We start from the raw sequence: 24,906 nt of genomic DNA, 5'->3' as shown, positions 1-24,906 counted from the left end.
TGCTAGACTACAGAACTGTGAGAGCCATGTGGTGAGTGGTCCTGGAGGATGAGCAGCCAACCTGGATGTTTCAGCCCCTGCTGAGTCCCCACTGAACACACTCGAGCATTGCCAGGGATCAACACTAATTTAGGCTGTATATGCCACCTCAGCTATTCTACATGGGAAAAAAAAAAAACCTGACTGTGCCCAGTCAACCCACAGAATCATGAAAAATAATAAATCATTGTTGTTTGAAGCCACTAAGCTTTGGAATAATACGTAACACAGCAATAGATAACTGAAACACACAGGTAATCTTCACAACCACCCTACAGAGAAATTGCCATTATTATCCTCATTTCATATATGCCAAAACAAAAGCTTAGAGAGTTTCAGTAACTTGTCCAATAACAAAGTTCAGAAATGGCAAAAACAGGAATTAAAATCTATATTGGTCTGATTCCAGACCCTAGCTGCTAAGTATTATGTTAGAGATTTTCACGGAGGCCAACCTGTGCCCTAAGATATAAAATAAACTATAATATCCAGTGACAGAGCCAAAAAGAACTAGAGGCAATGTATTCAGAACACGAATGAAAATCTTCACTGTAGTATCTTTGTCACCTGAAGGCAGTGTCTTCAACACAGGGCTTCTATTCAGAAAACAGTTTGTCGTAACAGACTGATTAGTGTTCACCCCAGGCAATGCTTCAGCATTGGGAACAGAGACTTTTACACAAAGCAATCACTTTCCCATGGAGAGTAAAGGGAAGAAGGATATTCATTAGGACAAAGAATGAGAACTAACGTGTGGTCTCAGGTGGTTGTCATGGTTCAGGAAGAAGTCTTTCAGAAAAAAAAACTAAAAACTAATGAAAGAAAAGATGTTCGACATCACTAGCCATTAGAGAAATGCAAATTCAGACTAACTGAAATATAATTACATACTTATTAAAACAGCAAATAAAAGATAGTGTCAATACTGATTGCTGGCCAGGATGTGGAACAACTAGATTATTGTTGGTAGGAATGTAAAATGGATGACCATAGTCGGACAGTTTCTTATAAAACTAAATGTACAACTACCTCACAACCTAGCAATCACACACACCCAATCCTGGGCATTTATCTCAGAGAAGTGAAAATTTACATCTGTACAGAAGCCTGCGTACAAATGTTCTCAGTAGCTTTATTTGGTTTTTTGTTTGTTTTGTTTTGTTTTGTTGTTTGGGACTGAGTCTCGCTCTGTTGCCCGGCCTGGAGTGCAGGGGCGTGATCTCAGCTCACTGCAAGCTCTCCCTCCTGGGCTCATGCCATTCTCCTGCCTCAGCCTCCCGAGTAGCTGGGACTACAGGCACCCGCCACCATGCCCGGCTAATTTTTTGTATTTTTAGTAGAGACAGGGTTTCACCGTGTTAGCCAGCATGGTCTCGACCTCCTGACCGCATAATCCGCCCGCCTCGGCCTCCCGAAGTGCTGGGATTACAGGCGTGAGCCACCGCGCCCGGCCAGTAACTTTATTTGTAATATCCAAAAACTGGAAACACATCAAAATGTTCCTTAATAGGTAAATGGTTAAATAAACTGTGCTACATCTGTTCCATGGAATACTACTCAGCAATAAAAAGGAATGCGGTAAGGAAACACATGGAACTCAAGGGCATTGTGCTAAGTGGAAAAAGCCAGTCTCAAAAGATCCAAAAAGAAAAAGTCTCACGCTATAAGATTACGTTTGCTGTATACTGTACACTATTCTTGATGTAACAAACTTGCAGTGAGAAAGCTGATGAGTGGTTGCCAGGGGTTAGGGAGGACGAGGATTGGAGAGACAGGTATGACTATAAAGAAGTAGCTCAGGGAGATGTTTATGGTGATAGAGAGTTCTGCATCTTGATTGTGGTGGTGGTTACTCGCATCTGTACACGTGATAAAATGGCATAGAACCATACACACTCATTCTATCAATGTTAATTTCCTGGTTTTGATATTGTACTATGGTTACATAAGATATAACCACTGGGGGAAACTGAGAGAAGGGAACATGGACCTCTCTGTACTATTCTAGAAATTTCCTATCAATCTATAATTGCTTCAGAATAAAATGGGTGAAAGAATACAGTATAAAATACACCTCAATAAAGTTGATTTTTTTAAACTTACTTTATTCCAGGCACTGTGCTAGTTCCCCTGGATATTACTAATACCTGAACACATGCTCTCCTTTACCTCTTTCCACCTCATCCCCCATACACATTCCCTAATCAGTTTCTCAGCCATACTCCATTGCTTGTTTTTGGATCTTTTATTAAAGATTAAATGGTATTTCTGAGAGGAAAGGAAGAAGGCAGGAACCAGAGCTTTCTGGTAATCACCAAAAAACAGGCAAGCTCAAGAAGGAGAGAATGGCTCCACAGACTGTGAAAATTAGACAAATGATGTGAGGAAGTGTGGGTGTGTTTACTTTAAGCAAAGTAGCTACCGGACAATATCCCCATAAACTATTTTGTGTTGCCAAACTCACAGCTGTTTATTCTGCACCACCAACCTCACTCTGGCAACTCGAATTCATACCACTGTTCCAAAGAAAGATTAGTGCAAATATAACATCAAGACCGGAAAAAACAGCTCAGACAGCAGTGGCACCTTAATAAATATGAAAGATGGTATTTTACTTACCAGCCTAGTATTCTATAAAGTTCACTGCAAATGCAGACCTCAGAGCAGTCACTTGTGTACAATGATTGATGATCATCATTCCAAGCCCCTGGGCTTAGGTGACTCATGAAGGAAAGAAGGATGCCCAAGAATCTACATCAGTTATTGATTTTTTTGAATCTGAGTCTCTCAAACACCAGAAAACATTAATCAGACATAAGTACACTCAGCCCTGCGTACACTCAGGCTCACAGAGATAGCAATTAGCCCTCCTCCATTGCTCATATGTATGCAGTAAGACGCCCTTTTAAAACTTATTTTCTCATTTCAATTCTATCTTGAACATTCTTGAATATATTGAAAATGAAATTTGACTCCGATTTTTTCCCAGTCCTTCCAGGGACATTCTTGGTGAACCTAGAATGAGGGCAGAAAAAATGTGCTTCCCTCTACCAAAGAGAGGTCCAGCCTGTTAGCTCCCTGAAAAAATCTGGCATGTTATTAATTAAGCATTTTCCTTATTGAGCTTTCAAAAAATGGTCCAATATAAATCCTGATTGAAGAATATGATGAGATGAGGAAGCTGGAATCCAAGTTCACAATTATAACAGAGACTGTGTCTACCTCACCCATGTATGTATTTCTAGCACTTAGCATGATGTGTGGTACATAGCAGTTACTCATTATTTTTTAGTCGAATTGAAAACTGGCAAAATGGTTTGTTAGGAGAATCGTCTTCTGTTTAAAGGCACCTCTGAAACAAATAGAAATATGTCTGATCCCAAAAATACAGGGGATAGACATACTCCTTATTTCTATTTCTCTGCTATATAGTGCATAGATTTTTTCCAGTATCTTTACCTCGATATCTGAGCCCCAGATACACCTTTTTTTTTTTTTTTTTAAAAGACAGAGTCTTGCTGTGTCACCAGGCTGGAGTGCAGTGGCACGATCTCGGCTCACTGCAACCTCCCCCTCCTCGGTTCAAGCGATTCTAGTGCCTCAGCCTCCCGAGTAGCTGGGACTACAGGTGCGCACCACCATGCCCAGCTAATTTTTGTATTTTTAGTAGAGACGGGGTTTCACTGTGTTGGCCAGGATGGTCTCGATCTCTTGACCTTGTGATCCACCTGCCTCAGCCTCCCAAAGTGCTGCGATTACAGGCATGAGCCACAGTGTCCGGCCCAGATCCACATTTTTAAAGGTCTACTAGACAGTGCCACCTGGATCTGGCTGGTACCTGTCACTCAATATGTTCAACCATGTCAACCCCAAGTCTTTGTAGTCTCCCAAGTTAGACCAGTAATTCTCAACCTAGGGAATAAACAGCAAACAGATCATGGAGTCAATGGGGCTACCAAGGGAGGGTTGCCAGCCCCAGATACAGGAAATAAGAGGGTACATTGTCAGTTGAAAATTTAAAAACAATAATAAAAGTGGCTAACGGTCAGTCCGCACTGTCTTATCGCAATCATCAGCATGCTACATAATGTCAGTGATAAAATAGTCCTCCTCTATCTAGTACATCTATCATCTATATCTATCTATCTATCTGTCTATCTATCTATCTATGTATCTATCTATCTATCTATCTATCTATCTATCTATCTATCTATCTATCTACACTATTGCTCCAAGTGTTTTAAACAATTGCTGTGGTTACTTTTGAGTGTGAATAATATTTATTTAAGCTTCAAATTGAATACCTGTATTACTTACTCTTTAATAAATATTCTATTCTACATGGAATTTGACTCAAAGATCTCCCAGTGCCAGGTGCAGTGGTGCATGCGTGTAGTCCCAGCTACTCCGGAGGCTGAGGCAGGAGGATCACTGGAGTCCAGGAGAATCCAGCCTGGGCAACATAGTGAGACCCCCCCCATCTCTAAGAAAAATAATAAATAAATAAACAAATACATTTTTAAAAATGAAAATATAAAGAACTCACAGTTACACAGTTGTCCCTGACACAAGCAGAATCGCACCCACTCTCATTTATTTAGAGAATAAGTTTTCAAAGTTTCAGAATCATTCCAGAGCACTTCAGACATAATTCAAACCTCCAGTTCCTGTGGTACTACATAGTTCTATGTTTAAACAGTAGATTTGAGATTCAATAAAAATGATAGCATAGCAGTGGTAAAGACAAAGAAGCAGAATTTAAGTTACTTGAAGTCTGTCATTCTACATTACCAGTTGGAGTTTTTATCCTGTTTAGATTTAAAACAGTAAGAAGTGAAAATTGCGAGGCAAAGCTTTTTTTTTTGTGGTAAATAAAATTTTTAGTTCATATATGAAATATTTTACTGATTTTTTAATCTTTTTAAATTAAATTTCCTTTTTTTTTTTCTTTTTTTCTGAGACGTAGTCTCGCTCTGTCACTAGACTGGAATGCAGTGGCGCAATCTTGGCTCACAGCAATCTCCGCCTCCCGGGTTCAAGCGATTCTCCCACCTCAGCCTCCTGAGTAGCTGGGATTACAGGTGTGTGCCAACACGTCCAGCTAATTTTTGTATTTTTAGTAGAGACGGGGTTTCACCATGTTGGCCAGGATGGTCTCGATCTCCTGCCCTCATGATCTGCCCACCTTGGCCTCCCAAAGTGCCTGGATTACAGGTGTGAGTCACTACACCCAGCCTAAAATTTATTTTTAAATTATTAATTATTAGTTTATTTAAAACTTTTAAAGAACAAGAAAATACCCAAAAATACAGTAGCTTAAAAAATAGTTTCGGCCGGGCGCGGTGGCTCAAGCCTGTAATCCCAGCACTTTGGGAGGCCGAGACGGGCGGATCACGAGGTCAAGAGATCGAGACCATCCTGGCTAACACGGTGAAACCCCGTCTCTACTAAAAAATACAAAAACTAGCCGGGCGAGGTAGCGGGCGCCTGTAGTCCCAGCTACTCGGGAGGCTGAGGCAGGAGAATGGCGTGAACCCGGGAGGCGGAGCTTGCAGTGAGCTGAGATCCGGCCACTGCACTCCAGCCTGCGCGACAGAGCGAGACTCCGTCTCAAAAAAAAAAAAAAAAAAAAAAAAATAGTTTCTTTTTCTCTTATATCGATCAGGTAGATAGTCTAATGCTGCTTGGCATCTCATGGAGTCACATGGTGTCAAGGGATATGAGTTCTTCCATCTTGACATTCTATCTTTAGCAATGGCTCACCGCTGTGTCCATAATTCAGCCTGAGAGAGGAGAGAAAGAGAGGACCCACACTTCTTCTAAGAGCACAGTCAAGAAGTTGTACACATTCTCCCACTCACATGCCCCAGCCAGAATAGGGCTGCTGCCCATAGTTGTACAAGTTGTTGCACAGGGGCATCTGGCATAGGGTGAGCAGGGCAGGGGCTAAAATCCAGCTTGCCCTCTGTTGCCATGCTATTCACATCACAGCACTGCACGTGCTCAGAGGAAGGAGTGCCTTTTTCTAATGCACACAGAGGCACGATTTGGGCCAGCAATAGTTCTCAGCCAAAAACTGTTACATAGCCACAACCAGCTGCACAGGGAAAGTAGTGGAATATTGGAATTAGATAAGCAGCCATTCATTACCCAACTAAAACTTGATTACAAAAAGAAGGGGGAAATAGATATTGGGCAAATCTAAAGTATAGATCACAAATACAAACACAAAAACCTAAGGAAAACCTGCTCTTCTCTTATGTAAGGCATGGTTCATAACCTTGTAGCATGAGTGTCTTAGTCTATTCAGGCCACTATAATAAAATACCATAGACTGGGTAGCTACATGCCCCAGAATTTTGTTTCTCATAGTTCTGGAGGCTGGGAAGTCCAAGATCAAGGTGCTAGCAAATTCGGTGTCTTTTTGAGGGCTCATTTCCTCATAGATGGACATCGTTTTGCTATGTCCTTACATGGAGGAAGGGACCAGTGACCTCTATCAGACCTCTTTAATAAGGACACTATGTATGGCCAGGAGCGGTGGCTCACACCTGTAATCCCAGCACTTTGGGAGGTCAAGGCAGATGGATCACTTGAGGTCAGGAGTTTGAGACCAGCCTGCAACGTGGTGAAATTCTGTCTCTACTAAAAATACAAAAATTAACCGAGTGTGGTGGAATACACCTGTAGTCCCAACTACTGGGGAGGCTGAGGGAGGGGAATCACGTGAACCTGGGAGGTAGAAGTTGTAGTGCGCTGAGATCATGTCACTGTGCTCCAGCCTGGGTGACAGAGTGAGACTCTGTCTCGAAAAAAAAAAAGGGCACTAACCCATCCCAAAAGTGGCCTATCTCCCAAAAGTGGCCTGTCTCCCAAAGGTGGCCTGTCTCCCAAAGGTGGCCTGTCTCCCAAAGGCCACACCTCCAAGTGCCCTCACACTGAGAACTAAAGTTTCAACATAAGAACTGGGGGAGGAATACAAACATTCAAACCATAGTAATGGAGATTCAGAAATGAAGTCAGGGCAGGGCAGGGCGGTCCATGAACTGGGATAGGAAAAAAGTTTCATCTTTACTTTTACTACTCTCTAACCATAATTGGCATTTCTATTATGAACACAGACAACAAGCTATAATAGTATTAGTCATACCTATAACCTTGTCCATAATAGAAACTGTAGGTAGTTTTCAGGTACATTACAGTTGTTACAGATGTCTTGACATGTCATTTGTATTCATGTGTACTTAGAAATTATGGGACTGAACATACTTGTAATCCCAGCACTTTGGGAAGCCAAGGCGGGAGGATCACTTGATCCCAGGACTTTGAGACTAGCCTGGGCAACACAGTGAGACCCCGTCTCCACAAAAAATTAGAACTTGACCAGTCACGGTGGTACATGCCTGTAGTCCCAGCCACTCAGGAGGCTGAGGTGCAAGAATCAAGAATCAGCCAGGCGTAGTGGCTCACGCCTGTAATCCTAACACTTTGGGAGGCTGAGGCAGGTGGATCACGAGGTCAGGAGATCGAGACCATCCTGGCTAACACAGTGAAACACCGTCTCTACTAAAAATACAAAAAATTAGCCGGGCATGGTGGCGGGCACCTGTAGTCCCAGCTACTCAGGAGGTTGAGGCAGGAGAATGGCGTGAACCCAGGAGGCAGAGCTTGCAGTGAGCCGAGATGGCGCCACTGCACTCCAGCCTGGGTGACAAAGCGAGACTACATCTCAAAAAAAAAAAAAAAAACTATATTAGCTTTTAAAATTACCACTATATTTTATTCTTTAATGTATTAATAAAGAATATACATTAACATATTCCAATTTGCAAAAGTATTTTGATAACTGTATTTCATTGTAATTGGTATAATGGGTTAAAAAGTGACCCCCCATATTCATGTCCTTCCCAGACTCTCAGAAGGTGACCTTATTTGTAAACAGGTTCATTGCAGAAGTAGTTAAAATGAGGTCCCCTTGGAATGGATGGGCTCTTTGTTGTTGTTGTTGTTGTTTGGTGTTGAGGGTTTTTTTGAGACAGGATCTCACCCTGTCATCCAGGCTGGAGTGCAGTGGTGCAACCATGGCTTCCTGCAGCCTTGACCTCCCCAGGCTCAATCAATCCTCCCACTTTAGCCTCCCAAGTAGCTGAGGCTACAGGCGCACACCACCACCTCCATGTAATTTTTTTTTTTTTTTTTTGTAGAGATGGGGTTTCACTATGTTGCCCATCCTAGTCTCAAATTCCTGAACTCAAGCAATCTTTTTGCCTCAGCCTCCCAAAGGGCTGGAATTACAAGTATGAGCCACTACACCCAGCCTTGGGCTCTTCAATCAGTATAATTAGTGCCCTTGTAAAAAGAGGAGAAGAGACACAGACAGACACTGAGTAAAGATGGCTATGTGAAGACAGAGGCAGGGACTGGAGTGATGCAGCTAAAAACCAAGGAACATAAATGATTGCTGGCAACACCAGAAGCTGGGACGCAGCAAGGGAAGGATCCTTCCCTAGACCTTGAGAAAGCATGGCCCTGCCAACACCTTGGTCTTGCACTTCAGCCTCACAAACTGTGAGACAGTAAACCTCTGCTGTTTCAAACCACTCAGGTCATGGTATTTTGTTACAGCAGCCCTAGGAAATGAATACAATTGGCCTCCTTATAATAGTATTAGTCACTTAAAATTAGTACATTCATCTTTTTAGACATCAGTTATTGAAAACATTTTGTCTTTAAAAAAATTATTAGTCACTTGCAAACATTATTCTGAGGGATTTTGTGGCATAAAAAAGATAAGCATTCTTGAGAAGAGGAATGTGTAAAATTGTTCTACATTCAAAGAGAGTCCTCATAAAGTTTGGAAACTTTCTATTATATTCCTTTCCTTATTTTTCTCCCTCAACCCGATACAATCCAATCAGTTTGTTGTTGTTGTTGTTGTTGTTGTTGTTGTTGTTTTGAGGCGGGGTCTCGCTCCGTCACCCAGGCTAGAGCATAGTGGTACAATCTCTGCTCACTGCAACCTCCGCCTCCCAGGTTCAAGTGATTCTCCTGCCTCAGCCTCCCGAATAGCTGGGATTACAGGCACCTGCCACCAAGTCTGGCTAACTTTTGTATTTTTAGTACACACAAGGTTTCGCCATGTTGGCCAGGTTGGTCTCGAACTCCTGACCTCAGGTGATCCACCCATCTCGGCCTTCCAAAGTGCTGGGATTACAGGCATGAGCCACTGTGCCTGGCCAATCCAATCAGTTTTTAAATCCTATCTGTTATATCTCGGAAATATTTCCTAAATGCTGTAGTAGGTTTCTTGTCCAATGGACAGCAAGTCAATATACTGAGACACAGGAGACTGCAGCACAGGGAAGTCAAACGAGGAGATGGGAGGGAACCTCAAATCTGCCTACTCAAGAAGTTTGGGGATAGGGATATTAAGGAGTTTAGAGAGGGCTTGAAGTGTGGGGATTGTTGATCGATGGAAGGGTGAAAAGTGATTTTATGGGATGGGAAGATGAAGAAAGTATATTCTTATGCTTCAGTTCCTCTGTGGGAGGTCTTCAAACTGGTTAGTGTCAGAAGTTTTATTGGAATTCTGGATCTGAAACACATCTTAAGCAATTCTTAAAGGCCCTATGATTCCAATGACAGTGATTCTATCTAGAGGAACAGTGGGGATGCAAATGGCGAGAATCTAGTTCTACATGACTTTTTCATGTAGTTCATGTAGTTTCATGTAGTTCAACGAAGTGGACATAAGTACAGTCCAATGAATGCTTAAATATGATTATACTCCTGCCCAGGCCCCAGCATGTAATTCTTGTTAACCCTGTGAGGACGGTTTCAATGCAGTTTCCTTTTTCGAACCCTCACCACCACCTTGAGAACAGGTCCTCACTCAGCACCTCCCACCTGAACCACAGCAACACATCCTAACTCAGCTTTGATTGCCAGCCTCTCCCCACTCCAGCTCATCCCTCACAACCAGAGCTTCTGCTGAATACTGCCATGTCTGTGTTTGACCTCTACTTACTCCTTCCTAGACATGGCGACAAATACAAATTTAGAAAACTTCTAATGATTTGCAGAATATCCCTCAGCCTCTTTCTCCAGCCTCAACTCCTGCCTTTCTCGTCCCAGCAACCTGACCACATGGGTGTGTTCATATCCTCATTAACTTTTGTTTTTTGTTTTTTGTTTTTGAGACAGAGTCTCACTCTGTAGCCCAACCTGGACTGCAATGGCATAATTTTGGCTCACTGCAGCCTCTGTCTCTTGGGCTCAAGTGATTCTCATGCCTCAGCCTTCTGAGTATCTGGGACTACAGGTGTGCGCCACCATGCCTGGCTAATTTTTTGTATTTTAGTAGAGATGGGGTTTCACCATGGTGCCCAGGGTGTTCTTGAATGCCTAAGCTCAAGGGATCCACCTGTCTCAGCCTCCCAAAGTGTTGGGATTACAGGCGTGAGCCACCACGCCCAGCCCTCATTAACTTTCTGTGTGATCCCATTTCTGTTTGATTTGTTTCTCCCCAACTTCTTTGCAGGCTGCTACCCATTCATTAAAATCTAACTCAAATAAAACCCCTTAGGAATGTCACTCTTGAGTCATCAAAGTGAACAATTGCCTTTGTTATGTTTAGGCTATATCAGCATTTCCCTATGGCTCATGTAATTCTGAGCATAAAACAGTTAAAAACTCTGAACAAGGAAACAATTTTACTTTTATTACTGAAGAATAAGTACATTTCTTCACAACAGAAGAACAATATTCATCTTGGACATGGAATCAGTTAGACTATAATGGACACATCCCAGGGTGGCACCATGATTCCTACCTCCTAGTATGCAGCACCACTGTATAACCTATAACCCTTTCCCTTTGAGTTCAGGCAGAGCCTGTGACTTGCTCCTAGCAGAATATGGCAAAGGTGATGAGATACACCTTCCTTGATTATGTTACATTGCTTGCCAAAGGTGAATGGATTTTACAGATGTAATTAAGGTCCCTAGTTAATTGCTTTGAGTTAATCAAAAGAAGTATTAGCCTAGATGAGCCTGACATAATCAAGTGAGCCAAAAATAAAATTCTAAACCCCCCAACCAACTGAATGGACCTCAGTCATTCCAAAGTTAACCTGAAAAATTAGTTCAGGCCATGATGGAAAGGGAGCAGGGGTCAGATATGCTTCATGATACCCAACTCTGTTTGGAATGCAGGCACAGCTGACCAGTATTAACATTAAAACAGAGCTCTTAAGACTGACAAAGCAGATTTCCTATAGCGATGAGACACCAAATTCCAGCCTGACTCTAGTATAGCATCACATGATAAGCCCTAAAAAAAATCTAAGTGTTTTACCCCAAAATATATTTCTTTGACATATTTTGAAATGGCAAAGCTGTCTCTTGTGGGGAAAATGTATATTCTATAGAGACTTCTTGTTCCTTTCCAGGTTTTTTCCCTGATCCAGGAAAGAATTAACTAAGGGTCTGCCACATCTTTAGGTCTAATAAGAGCTCTGAGGCCTGCTACCTAGAGGCTTCATCTACATGATAGAACTCTGGTCTCCACAACCCCTTATCTTAACCCAGACCTTCCTTTGTACTGATTCCAGGTCTTTAGATAACAAAATTTTTCAACCATCAGTTAGAAAATTTTTGAATGCACCTATGACCTGGAAGGCACCACCCCTCCCCACTTCAAGTTTTCCTGCCTTTCTGGACCAATCCACTGTGTATCGTACATGTATTGATTGATATCTTATGTCTCCATAAAATGTCTAAAATCAAGCTGTAGCCCAGCCATCTTGGGCACATGTTCTCAAAATCCCCTAGGCTGTGTCATGGGCCATTGGTCACTCATATTTGGCTCAAAATAAATCTCTTCAAATATTTTACAGAGTTTGATTCTTTTTGTCAACATCCTTATAATTATAAATAGGGCCTGGAGGTCAGAGACGAAGAAGCCAGACTCTCTGGGGCTTGCATTAAGAAGTAGGCTGACAGGCCGGGCGCGGTGGCTCAAGCCTGTAATCCCAGCACTTTGGGAGGCCGAGACGGGCGGATCACGAGGTCAGGAGATCGAGACCATCCTGGCTAACACGGTGAAACCCCGTCTCTACTAAAAATACAAAAAACTAGCCGGGCGAGGTGGCGGGCGCCTGTAGTCCCAGCTACTCCGGAGGCTGAGGCAGGAGAATGGCGTAAACCCGGGAGGCGGAGCTTGCAGTGAGCTGAGATCCGGCCACTGCAGTCCAGCCCGGGCTACAGAGAAAGACTCCGTCTCAAAAAAAAAAAAAAAAAAAAAAAAAAAAAAAAAAAGAAGTAGGCTGACAGCCAGGTGCAGTGATTTATGCCTGTAATCAGAGCACTTAGGGAGCCTGAGGCAGGAGGATCACTTGAACCCAGGCGTTTGAGACCAGCCTGAACAACATAGAGATCTAGTCTCTACAAAATATAGTCTCTACAAGACATAAAATAAAAAAAATTAGTTGGACATGGTGGCACACGCCTGTAGTCCCAGCTCTTCAGGAGGCTCAGGTGGGACAGGATCACGTGAACCTGTGAGGTCAAGGCTACAGTGAGCCATGATCACACCACTGGCACTCCAGCCTGGGCAACAAAGCAAGACCTTGTCTTAAGAAAAAAGAGAAGAAGCAAGGTACCATGAATTCTACAGCCTCAAGGAAACAAATTCTGCCAACAACTAAGGGAGCCTAAAAGCAGATGCTTCCCTAGTCAAGTCACCAGAGGAGAACACGGGTTGGCCAACACCTTGATTTCACCCCGAGCAGTGGACCTGGCTAAGCGTATCTAGACTTCTGACCTATAGAAACTGAAAATAAATGGGTGCTGTTTTAAGCCATTTATTTTCTGGCAATTTATTACACAGTGTCAAAAGACAAAATTACAACAAAATTAGTTTAAAGATCTCAGTTGGCTTTATTCATGATTCCAGAATCAAGCAATACTTAATTCCACAAAATAGAGTCTGTTTTCTTTCACTCATGTCCGTGTGAAGAGACCACCAAACAGGCTTTGTGTGAGCAAGAAAGCTGTTTATTTCACCTGGGTGCTGGCGGGCCGAGTCCCAAAAGAGTCAGTGAAGGGAGATAGGGGTGGGGCCATTTTATAGAATTTGGGGAGGTAGAGGAAAATTGCAAAGGGGGTTGTTCTCTGGCGGGCAGGGGCAGGGGTCACAAGGTGCTCAGCAGGGGAGCTTTTGAGCCAGGATGAGCCAGGAGAAGGAATTTCACAAGGTAATGTCGTCAGTTAAGGCAGGAACAGGCCATTTCACTTCTGTGGTGGAATGTCATCAGTTAAGGCAGGAATCTGGATGTGTACCTGCAGGTCACAGGGGATACAATGGCTTAGCTTGGGGTCAGAGGCCTGATATTTTCCAATGAGGTGAGCAGGAGAGCCTGGCTTTATAGACAGGGAAAGGCTGAAGAAAGCAGAAGCAAAGAACGAAGAGTGTTTTCGTTTTGTTTTTGTTTTTGTTTTGAAGCAGAGTCTAGCTCTGTCATCCAGGCTGGAGTACCATGGTGGCTCACTGCAACCTCTGCCTCCTGGGTTCAAGCAATTCTAGTGCTTTAGCCTCCCAAGTAGCTGAGATTACAGGCGTGGTGATGCTAATTTTTGTATTTTTAGTAGAGATGGGGTTTCACCATATTGGCCAGGTTGGTCTTGAACTCCTGACCTCAAGTGAGCCACCCACCTCGGCCTCCCAAAGTGCTGGGATTACAGGCATGAGCCACCATGCCTGCCCAGTCTACCTTTTTTGTATAAGGATTAAAGCAGAAGTAACTTCACTATAGTGCCAATTGAAGATTTTAAACAGCCTGTTTGGGAAATTAGCTGTTATCTCTTTCTCCTGGTTTCTCAGAAAGTCAGACAACTTCATTTGAGTTTGATGGCATGAAACTTTAGCATGGATGACTCCATTTTGATTTTTAGTCAGGTCTGCTGGGAATAAGCAGAGAAACTTAGAAACAATGGCCTCCTGGTAATTTTTATTCAACAACAGCAATAGAAAACTAATATACATTAATACAATCTCTTAAACCGGTGGGATATTTTGCACATAACACAGTCTCTTAAAATGGTGACAAAGAGGCCGGGCGCGGTGGCTCCAGCCTGTAATCCCAGCACTTTTGGAGGCCGAGAAGGGCGGATCACGAGGTCAGGAGATCGAGACCATCCTGGCTAACCCGGTGAAACCCCGTTTCTACTAAAAAATACAAAAAACTAGCCGGGCAAGGTGGTGGCGCCTGTAGTCCCAGCTACTCGGGAGGCTGAGGCAGGAGAATGGCGTGAACCCGGGAGGCGGAGCTTGCAGTGAGCTGAGATCCGGCCACTGCACTCCAGCCTGGGCGACAGAGCAAGAGTCCATCTCAAAAAAAAAAAAAAAAAATGGTGACAAAGATTCTTTCTTGTCAAAAGACAAAATTGCAGCAAATGTAGTCTAAATTCTTTTTTATTTTCATTTCTAAAATCGGACAATACCTCATTCTACAAAGTAGACTGGGTGCTCCCATGAGCTGAGCAGAGGAGGTTGGCTTTATGGACAGAAAAGGGCTGAGGAAATCAAAAACAGAAAACAAAAAGGAGATTGATCATTTCAAAGTTACTTTACTTGTAAAGGTTAAGGCAGAGGGGACTTCCTTATCACGGCAGCTAAAACCAACCTGTTTGTGAATTTGGCTATTCTCTCCTGATTTCTCAGAAGGTGGGATAAACAACTTAATTTCAGCTTGGTGACGTGGAATTTAAGCATTTTGGTTTGGTCTATCAGGCCTAGTACAGGAACTTAGTCGAACCAATGACCTCCTATGAGTTTTATTTAACACTGTCTTTACCTAACTCTAGTCAGACTCTTCTGAGCTCTCTTCTCAACTGGGCCCTGACTTTTGGGCTTCCTTGTTTGTCTCCACTTAATCCAGTTTTAGCAAAAGTCCTACTGCGTCATTTTAGCAAAACTCCCCCACTCTTGGTATCTGATTAAATTTATTATCCCCCACCCTCAATTTCTTATTACCTTGGCCTACCTTCAGCAAAAATCCTCTTAGATCGGTTTTGCCACAATCCCCCTTACCCTTGAGGTTTCCTTTTAGTAAGTTTTCACCCACTGATGTCCATTCTGCTCCTTGGCTATAAATGTTCATGTTTTTGTTTTGTTTGGAGTTGAGCCTAATCTCTCTTCCCTACTAAAAATCCATTGAACAAAGTTTGCCTTACCATCTTTTAACAAGAATCATGAATAATTTTTTTAAATTTAATGCTAGCTGGCTTAACAAGCAAGAAAATATATTCTCTCATACATCAAGAAGTCCAGAAGTACTGCCGACTTCAATTTAATTTGTTCAGAGGCTCAATTCTGTCATCAAAGGCCCAGATTCTTTGCATCCAAGCAGTCTGCCTTCCCAAGTGTTCACTGATTGTCAGAGTAGTTTCAAGATGGCTCCAGCAGCCATAGGTATCACACTTGGAAACATCCAAAGGATGAAGGCATTCTCTTAAGAGTGAGGAAAATTTTCCTAGAAATTCTTCAGCAAGTGGCCAGAGTCACTCATTCTTTCCTAGTCAATCACTGACCAGAGGAATGAAATTAGCTCAGATGGATTCTAGCTACCCTGGCTGCCCCTGAGACAAATGCCTCTGTCAGGCAGCTATACTTGAACTAAATAGAGGTGCTGTTAAGGAGGAAAGAGGAGAAAGGACCAATGTATCTACTACAGGTTCCAAAGGCTTACTCTAAAAAAATGCAAAACATCGAAAATATCCAACCCCGTCAGTACAGCACTGGCAGAATCCATTATGCTAGGGCATGTACATTCAAAAGAGGCAGAGAAAAAGGGTAAAAACAAAGAAACTGTTCCTTGTCAATAAGCATCTAATAGCAAACAGGTTTGTGGAATATTTTAGGAGAACGTTAATAAAAACATTTAAAATATTAAACTTAAAACTTGTCACAAAGACTGAGATTGCTCTGCAATTAGTGATACTGTTACTGGAAAGGGGTTGTGATCCAGAGACTTCAAGAGAATAGGCCGGGCGCGGTGGCTCATGCCTGTAATCCCAGCACTTTGGGAGGCCAAGGTGGGCAGATCACCTGAGGTCAGGAATTTGAGACCAGTAGAAACCCCTTCTCTACTAAAAATACAAAAATCAGCTGGTTGTGGTGGTGGGTGCCTGTAATCCCAGCTACTCAGGAGGATGAGGCAGAAGAATTGCTTGAACCTGGGTGGTGGAGGTTGCAGTGAGCCGAGATAGTGCCACTGCACTTCAGCCTGGGGGACAAGAGGAAAAACTCCATCTCAAAAAAGAAAAAAAAAGGAAAGAAAGTAAACAAATAAAGAATGGCTACTCCATAGACAGAACAGCGGCATGGGCTGCTCAACTGATTATACTTATAGTTACTTCTTGATTATATGCTTAAAAAAAAAAAAGTGGGGTACAATGATCTTCCAACCAGGAGTTTCAACATGTGGTCTCTGGGCAAGATGAAAGAGCAGACAGTTGCTCTGAGTAACAGAAAAGCTAGAAAAGAGAAAGGAGAAAAGGGGAGAAAAGCACTGTCTGTGGCAGGGCACATAGTTCCGGGAGGCCAGAGAAAGACCCACCCATTGCGGTGACACTGAATCAAAAGTTCAGGCACCCACTTTTCAGTAATGTAGGGATCTCTTCCAGCAGTCCCACCAGCTCTCAAGTTTCCCCCTTTAGGGAGAAAAATGCTCCCACGTCCGGTGACCCTGTACATGCCTAATCCTGTCACCCACAGCCATCAGCAAACAGTGCAAGGCAGATTAATCCAAAGAGAACAGCAGTTAACATCCCATAATGCCAAATCCATTTTTAACCAAGACGGACTTTACTGAGAGGGACCTCTAACCTGTAACCCCCTAAATCTTAGGAAGGGCTCTAATCTTCCTAAGTTGGGCCTCGAACCCAAGTTTGGTCAAGCATCCTTGCCTTTTATTAAGAGAGGCCTTTAACCCTCTCTGTCTTAGCAGGGACTCTAACCCTCCTAAGTTGGGCTTCTAACCCAATTCCATCCTTTACCCAGGTTAAATGGACCCCACCACTTAGTCAAAGTCGGCCAATTGGTACTGCTGTTTTCTTTGGGTCAGAGGTTTCCTCAATATTGTCCCCTCGTGGTTCAACCAGAAGACGTTACCAGAAAGGGATCCTGATCCAGACCCCAAGAGAGGGTTCTTGGACCTCACAGAAGAAAGAATTCAGGGTGAGTCCACAGACTAAAGTGAAAGCAAGTTTATTAAGAAAGTAAAGGAATAAAGAATGGCTACTTCACAGACAGAGCAGCGGCATGGGCTACTCAGTTGATTATACTTATAGTTACTTCTTGATTATATGTTAAACAGCGGATGGATTATTCATAAGTTTTCTGGGGAAGGGGTGGGCAATTTGTGGAACTGAGGGTTCCTCCCTTTTTTAGACCATATAGGATAACTTCCTGACATTGCCATGGCATCCGTAAACTGTCATGGTGCTGGTGGGAGTCTCTTTTAGCATGCTAATGCATTGTAATTAGTGTATAATGAGCAGTGAGGACAACCAGAGGTCATTTTTGTTGCCAACTTGGTTTTAGTGGGTTTTGTCAGCTTCTTTACCGCATCCTTTTGTCAACAAGGTCTTTGTGACCTGTACCTCATGCTGACCTCCTGTCTCATCCTGTGGCTAAGAATACCTATCCTCCTGGGAATGCAGCCCAGCAGTTCTCAGCCTTATTTTACCCAGCCCCTATTCAAGATGAAGTCACTCTGGTTCAAATGCCTCTGACAATACAACGAAGTAACAACCCGACAAGGAGTGGCAAGAAGCAAAGACATTGCAGGACACACAAAAGACGAGGAAAACAAATGATAAAAGAATAGAAATTTGAAACCCCATCTCTACTAAAAATACAAAAAACTAGCCGGGCGAGGTGGCGGGCGCCTGTAGTCTCAGCTACTCCGGAGGCTGAGGCAGGAGAATGGCGTAAACCTGGGAGGCGGAGCTTGCAGTGAGCAGAGATTGTGCCACTGCACTCCAGCCTGGGCGACAGAGCAAGACTCCGTCTCAAAAAAAAAAAAAAAAAGAATAGAAATTGTTGATGAAAAGGTCAAACTCTATAAAATATTTGAAGAGATTTATTCTGAGCCAAATATGAGTGACCAATGGCCCATGAGACAGCTGCAGGAGATCCAGAGAACATGTGCCCAGGATAGTTGGGCTACAGTTTGGTTTTATACATTGCAGGGAAATATAAGACATCAATCAATACGTGTAAGATGTACATTGGTTCGGTCAGGAAAGGTGGGACAACTTGAGGGGGCGAGGGGTGTTGCCTTCCAGGTCACAGGTGGATTCAAAGATTTTCAAACTGACAATTGGTTGAAAGAGGTTTTTTGGAGTGTGTGTTTTTTAAGCTATCTTCTACCAAAAAGAGAAAGAGTTTATTATCTAAAGATCTGGAATCAATATAAAGGAAGGTCTGGGTTAAGATAAGGGGTTGTGGAGACCAAGGTTTTATCATGCAGATGAAACCTTCAGGTAGCAGACCTCAGAGCTCTTATCAGACCTAAAAAGGTGTCCGACTCAGTTAATTCCTTCCTGGATCAGGAAAGGATCAAGGATTCTCTATAGAATATAGATTTTCCCAACAAGAGAAAGCTTTGCAGGACCATTTCAAAATCTATCAAAGGCCGGGTATGGTGACTCTTGCCTGTAATCCCAGCACTTTGGGAGGCCAAGGTGGGTGGATCATTTGAGGCCAGGAGTTCAAGACCAGCCTGGCCAACAGGGTGAAACCCCATCTCTACTAAAAATACAAAAATTAGCTAGGTGTGGTGATGCATGCCTGTAATCCCAGCTACTTGGGAAGCTAAAGCACTAGAATTGCTTGAACTCGGGAGGCAGAGGTTGCAATGAGCCAAGATCACATCACTGCACTCCAGCCTGCGTAACAGACTCTGTATTAAAATATATACACACACACATATATATATAATATATAAACTAATATAACATAAAATATATAATATACAATATATAAATATATATTATATAATATATATGTATAATATATATATCTCTCTCTCTCAAAGACATGTATTTTGGGGCTGGGCATGGTGGCTCATGCCTGTAAATCCCAACACTTTGGGAGGCCAAGGTGGGAAGATCATGAGGTCAGGAGATCGAGGCTATCCTGGTCAACATGGTGAAACACCATCTCTACTAAAAATACAAAAATTAGCTGGGCGTGGTGGTGCATGCTTGTAATACCAGCTACTCGGGAGGGTGAGGCAGGAAAACAGCTTGAACCATGGAGTTGTGACATCCATGAAACTACCTTCAATTCCATCATGAAGTGTGACGTGGACATCCATAAAGGCCTGTACGCCAATGCAGTGCTGTCCGGCGGCACCACTATGTCCCCTGGCATCGCCCAGCAGGATGCAAAAGGAGATCACCGCCCTGGCTCCCAGCATGATGAACATCAAGATTACTGCTCCAGCTGAGTGCAAATACTCCATGTGTATCGTTGGTTCCATCCTGGCCTCGCTGTCCACTTTCCAGCAGATGCGGATCCACAGGCAGGAATACGAGTCCCACTTCTCTCACCCCCATCTTCCACTGCAAATGCTTCTAAACAGACTGTTACTTAGTTGTGTTATACCCTCTCTTAACAAAAACCTAACTTGCATAGAAAACAAGATGAGATTGGCATGGCTTTACCTGTTTTCTGAGGGGTTTTTGTGTGTTTGATTGGTTTGGGGTTCTGTTTTGGTTTTGGGTTCTTTTTTTTTGACTTGATAATTCAGGATTTACAAACTAGAACGGTGAAAGTGACAACAGTCTGTTGGAGTGAGCCTCCCCCAAAGTTCTACAATGTGGTCGAGAACTTTGGTTGTACCTAGTTTTTTTTTTTTTTTTTAATTTATTTATTTTGAGACAGGGTCTCACTCTGAGGGTCTCACTCTGTCACCAAGGCTGTAGTGCAGTGGCCCAATCACAGCTCACTGCAACCTCAACCTCCAGGGCTCAGGTAATCCTCTCACCTCAGCTTCCCAAATAACTGGGACTACAGTGCACACCACCATACCTTGCTAGTTTTCTATCTTATGTAGAACAGGGGTCTCACTATGTTGCCCAGGCTGGTCTCAAACTCCTGCGCTTGGGTGATGTGTCTGCCCCAGCTTTACAAAATGCTAGGATTGCAGGCGTGAGCCACCACGCCAGGCCTGTTCTTTTGTTTTAAATAGTCATTCCAAATATCATGAAATGTATCATTACAGGAAGTTCCTTTGCCCTCCCAAAAGCCACTCTACTTCTAAGGAAAATGGCCCAGTCCTCTCCCAAGTCCACACAGGGGAGGTGACAGCATTGCTTTCATGTAAATTATGTAATGCACAATGTTTTAAATCTTAGCCTTAATAACTTAATAGTATTTTATTTTTGTTTTGTTTTTATTCTTTTTTGAGACAGGGTCTCACTCTGTCACCCAGGCTGGAATGCAGTGAGACGATCTCAGCTCACTGCAACCTCTGCCTCCTAGGCTCAAGTAATCCTCCCACCTCAGCCTCCTGAGTAGCTAGGACCACAGGAGCGCACGACCCCGCCTGGCTAATTTTTTGTATTTTTGGTAAAGATGGGATTTCACCATATTGCCCAGGCTGGTCTCAAATTCCAAAGCTCAAGTGATTGGCCCACCTTGGCCTCCCAAAGTGCTGGGATTACAAGCGTGAGCAACTGCATCTATTTTGTTTTATTGAATGAGTCATTGGGGCCATACTTTTTGTCCCTAAACTTGATGTGTATGAAGGCTTTTGGTCTCCCTGGGATTGGGTGGAGGTGTGAAAGTAGCAAGGGGTTACCTGTACACTGACTTGAGACCAGTTCAATAAAAGTGCACATGTTAAAAAAAAAAATACAATATTAAAGGCATAAGGGCCAGGCGCAGTGTGTACTCATGGAAAGATCTCTCTCTCTCTCTCTCTCTCTCTCTTTCTCTTCTTATAAAGGCACTAATCCCATCATGAGGGTCCTGCCCTCATGACCTAATCTAGACCCAATCTCCCAAAGACTCCACCTTCAAATAGCCATCACATTGGGGTCTAGGGCTTCAACATGTGAACTGGGGGTAAGGGAGACACAAACATTCAGTTCATAACAGAAATAAGTCTTGGCCTAGTGTGGTGGCTCATGCCTGTAATCCTAGCACTTTAGGAGGCTGAGGCAGGAAGATTGCTTGAGACCAGGAGTTCCAGACCAGTCTGGTCAACATAGTGAGACCCTATCTCTATTAAAAAGAAATGAAAAATTAATATAATTAAAAATTTAAGGCCGGGCGCGGTGGCTCAAGCCTGTAATCCCAGCACTTTGGGAGGCCGAGACGGGCGGATCACGAGGTCAGGAGATCGAGACCATCCTGGCTGACACGGTGAAACCCGTCTCTACTAAAAAATACAAAAAACTAGCAGGGTGAGGTGGCGGGCGCCTGTAGTCCCAGCTACTCGGGAGGCTGAGGCAGGAGAATGGCGTGAACCTGGGAGGCGGAGCTTGCAGTGAGCTGAGATCTGGCCACTGCACTCCAGCCTGGGCCTCAGAGCGAGACTCCGTCTCAAAAAAAAAAAAAAAAAAAAAAATTTAAAAAGGATAGGCCACCAGTAGTGACCCACACCTGTAATCCTAGCACTTTGGGAGGCTGAGGCAGAATGATCACTTGAGCCCAGGAGTTTAAGACCAACAAAGCAAGACCCTGCCTCTATTTAAAAGGAGGAGGAGGAGAAGGAGGTGGGGGGAGGAGAAGGAGGTGGGAGAGGTAGGAGTGGGGGAGAAGGAGAAGGAAGAGGAGGAGAGGCGGGAAGAGTAGGAGAGGTAGGAAGTGGGGGAAGAGAAGGAAGAGGAAGGGGAGAGGAGGAGGAGGAGGAGGAGGGGAGGAGAGGGAGGATGAGGAGGAGAAGAGGAAAAGGAGGAGGAGGGAAAGGAGGAGGGAGGGGATGAAGAGGAGGAGGAGAAGAAAGAAGAAGGAAGAAGGAAGAGGAAGGGGAGAGGAGGAGGAGGAGGAGGAGGGGAGGAGAGGGAGGATGAGGAGGAGAAGAGGAAAAGGAGGAGGAGGGAAAGGAGGAGGGAGGGGATGAAGAGGAGGAGGAGAAGAAAGAAGAAGGAAGAAGGAAAAAGAAGGGGGGAAGGGGAAGAGGAGAAGGGAAAGCAGGAGGAAGAAGGGGAGGAGGTGGCGAAGGAGGAAGAGGAGAAGAAAAAGAAGAAAAGAATGCTGAGAATGCTGACTGCTTTATTTGAGGCTATAAAACATGGGAGGTTGGGAGGGAGTCTAGATAGGAGTAACTTCTGGCTTCTGTCTGGTCCCCCTTCCAAGAGAAGATTAATGTTATCTAATAATCCAGAATTCCATTGATATGTCATTGTCTCTATTACCCCCAGGTAATGGTGACTGATACAGATACAGGGGTCAGGTGGAGGAGGAACCTGTCTGGCCTGGTGGCTATTTTGAAGGGAATGACAGATGCTACCAAAGATTATCAATTTCTTAACGTTATTCTTTACAACTGGGTTGCCCCTTCTCAGATTGCCTGCAGAAAGGCCACCATAATAGCAAAGACGGTGAGGGGCCAGAAAAAGGGGAAATGTGGATACTTTCATGACTCATTCATAGAAATGAACTTTTTAGTTCATCCTGGATGACTGACACTAGCAAATATTTGATTATCAAAACTCTACCCCTGTAGTTGGGTTTTCATAGTATTCATTGCTCTTGAAGAGCACCAAAAAATTTCATTCCAAATTTGACATATTTTGAGATGACTGTTCGGAAAGCCTGCAACGCTGTCTTTGGTGGGGGAAATTTGCATCTGCAGAGAATCTGCATTGATGCAGACAGGCTTTCTCTGGTGCTCTCCCTTGTCTAGATCTAGGAAAGATTAAATGAGAGTCTGGCATCTTTAAAGGCCTGACAGAAACTTTTACCATCTATTCCTTCTAAAGGCTACTCTCTGTGAGATTTCATTTGTTCACCAAGACTGTCTTTGCTAGCCAAGCCTCTTCTTCTCCCCCTCCCATAACCTGCCTTGCCACCATAACCTGTTTTGCCCAGATGCAAGCTCCCATTCTTTCTGTAACCTCAAGGTGGCATAAAAGCCACCATTTGGCCATTTCTCTGAGTTTTTATATTCTGTATGACTTCCACACACGTGTGCATCAAATAAAATTTGCAGGAGACCGGGCCTGGTGGTTCACACCTGTAATCCCAGCACTTTGGGAGGCCGAGGCGGGCTGATCACCTGAGGTCAGGAGTTTGAGACCAGCCTGACTAACATGGCAAAACCCCGTCTCTACTAAAAATACAAAAAAAAAAAAAAAATTAGCCCAGCATGGTGGCAGGCACCTGTAATCCCAGCTGCTCGGGGAGGCTGAGGCAGGAGAATCGCTTGACCCGGGAGGCAGAGGATGCAGCGAGCCAAGATTGCGCCATTGTACTCCAGCCTGCGCAACAAGAGTGAAACTCCATCTCAAGACACACACACACATACACAAAACTCCTTCTCCCCAAAGGCAAGGCAAGGGAGATTAATAAATGCAGTTGTACTTTCTCGATTCTGGTGAGAAAGCTGAAATAATCTGCTTAAAAAAAAAAAAAAAATGGGGCTGGACACGGTGGCTCACTACTTGTAGTCCCATGGGAGGATCACTTGAGGCCAGGAGTTCGAGACCAGCCTGGGCAATATAGCGAGACCCTATCTATAAAAAAATAAAATTTGGAAATGATGTATTTGTGTTGGAACCTCCGTGTTCTATACAAAAATATCCCAGTGCAGCTCCTTGGTCTCAGTAGGATGCATGAGCCTTCAACCTTCTCAGCCTGGGCTCAGATAATTTCCTGGAGGAGATTAATTTGGAGTTTGGTTTAAAAGAGAAGCCAGTGGCAGCAAACGCTCTTGGTTACGAGAGGTCTCTTTTTCTTTCACTGTCTTCCTTCAGCTCCCCTAACTCCCATTCACTGGGCAGAAGAAATAAAACAAAGTGAACTTTGGCACATTCTCTTCTCAAGCAGTGAGACTTTTATCCCTTTTGTCATGGCAATGGATCTCAGAGTTCGCCTAATTTCCTGGTCTCAGATCTCAAACGATGGCTTGAGGCTAGAGTATGTTTCCTAGGGTAGCTTGGAGCTTGTGGGTGAGGGGAATTACTACCGTGTCCTCGGCGTTCACCCAGAGAGGGACCAGAGATCAGCAACCACTGCCTCTCCCCTGCCAGACCTTGTCGGGTTCATGGGAAGCACATGGGTCAGTGTACTAGGGATTCCTGGCGCCTCAAGAGTTCAAGCAACCCTCACACCAGTAAAGGCGGCCCTGCCTAGCACAGGCAGGACGCAGAGGTGGAGAGTTGCGGGGCGCCATGCAGCCGCCAGAGGACGCAAGTGCCTCAAGTCCCCGCGCGATGGCGTCCCCCGGACCTGGAAGGAAAGGTGGTCCGCCTGCGAGGAGACGCGGACCCGGCCAAGGAGCCCACAGGCAGAGCCGGGCCCCGCCTCACCCCCGAGCCGTCGGGCTCCGCATCCGGCCCACCTGTGCCTCCCTGCCTACCAACCCAAGAGCCTCACCCTGATCTGCGCTCGCGGGGTGACCTCGACGCCTGGGCGGGGACCGAGGGCACTCTGAGCTCTGCGCCCAGCTCCAAGACCCACTCCGGCTCCGAGGCTGAGGCCAGGTCTTCAGAGAGGAACGACTGAGGGGCCAAAGCCTAGGGGTAGCCCGCTTCAACCCTGGCAGCCGCAAAACAATGGCCCCAGGGGCTGCGGGCGCCGCAGCGGGCGCGGAGGAGCAGGGGCGCCCGGGCGCTGGAAGCCCCGCCC

The 24,906-nt window shown here is 44.3% G+C and overlaps 1 protein-coding gene and 1 long non-coding RNA gene across 3 annotated transcripts in view; one reads left to right on the top strand and one right to left on the bottom strand.

The window, feature by feature from the left end:
* The window catches only part of LPCAT4 (lysophosphatidylcholine acyltransferase 4), a 134,439-nt gene that overhangs the window by 101,526 nt on the left and 8,007 nt on the right, over nt 1-24,906 (top strand). The gene's annotated exons all lie outside the window — the stretch shown is intronic.
* Nucleotides 13,073-24,903, bottom strand: LOC119628002 (uncharacterized). Its single transcript, XR_012091445.1, has 2 exons — nt 24,655-24,903; nt 13,073-13,379 (listed from the first exon to the last, which is right to left on the bottom strand). It is a non-coding gene; the product is annotated as an uncharacterized lncRNA (long non-coding RNA).

This window comes from Chlorocebus sabaeus, chromosome 26 (assembly GCF_047675955.1).
Source record: "Chlorocebus sabaeus isolate Y175 chromosome 26, mChlSab1.0.hap1, whole genome shotgun sequence".
In the NCBI taxonomy this organism is placed as follows: Eukaryota; Metazoa; Chordata; class Mammalia; order Primates; family Cercopithecidae; genus Chlorocebus; species Chlorocebus sabaeus.
Note: the sequence above shows the minus strand (reverse complement) of the source record. Positions and strands in the feature narration are given on the sequence as shown.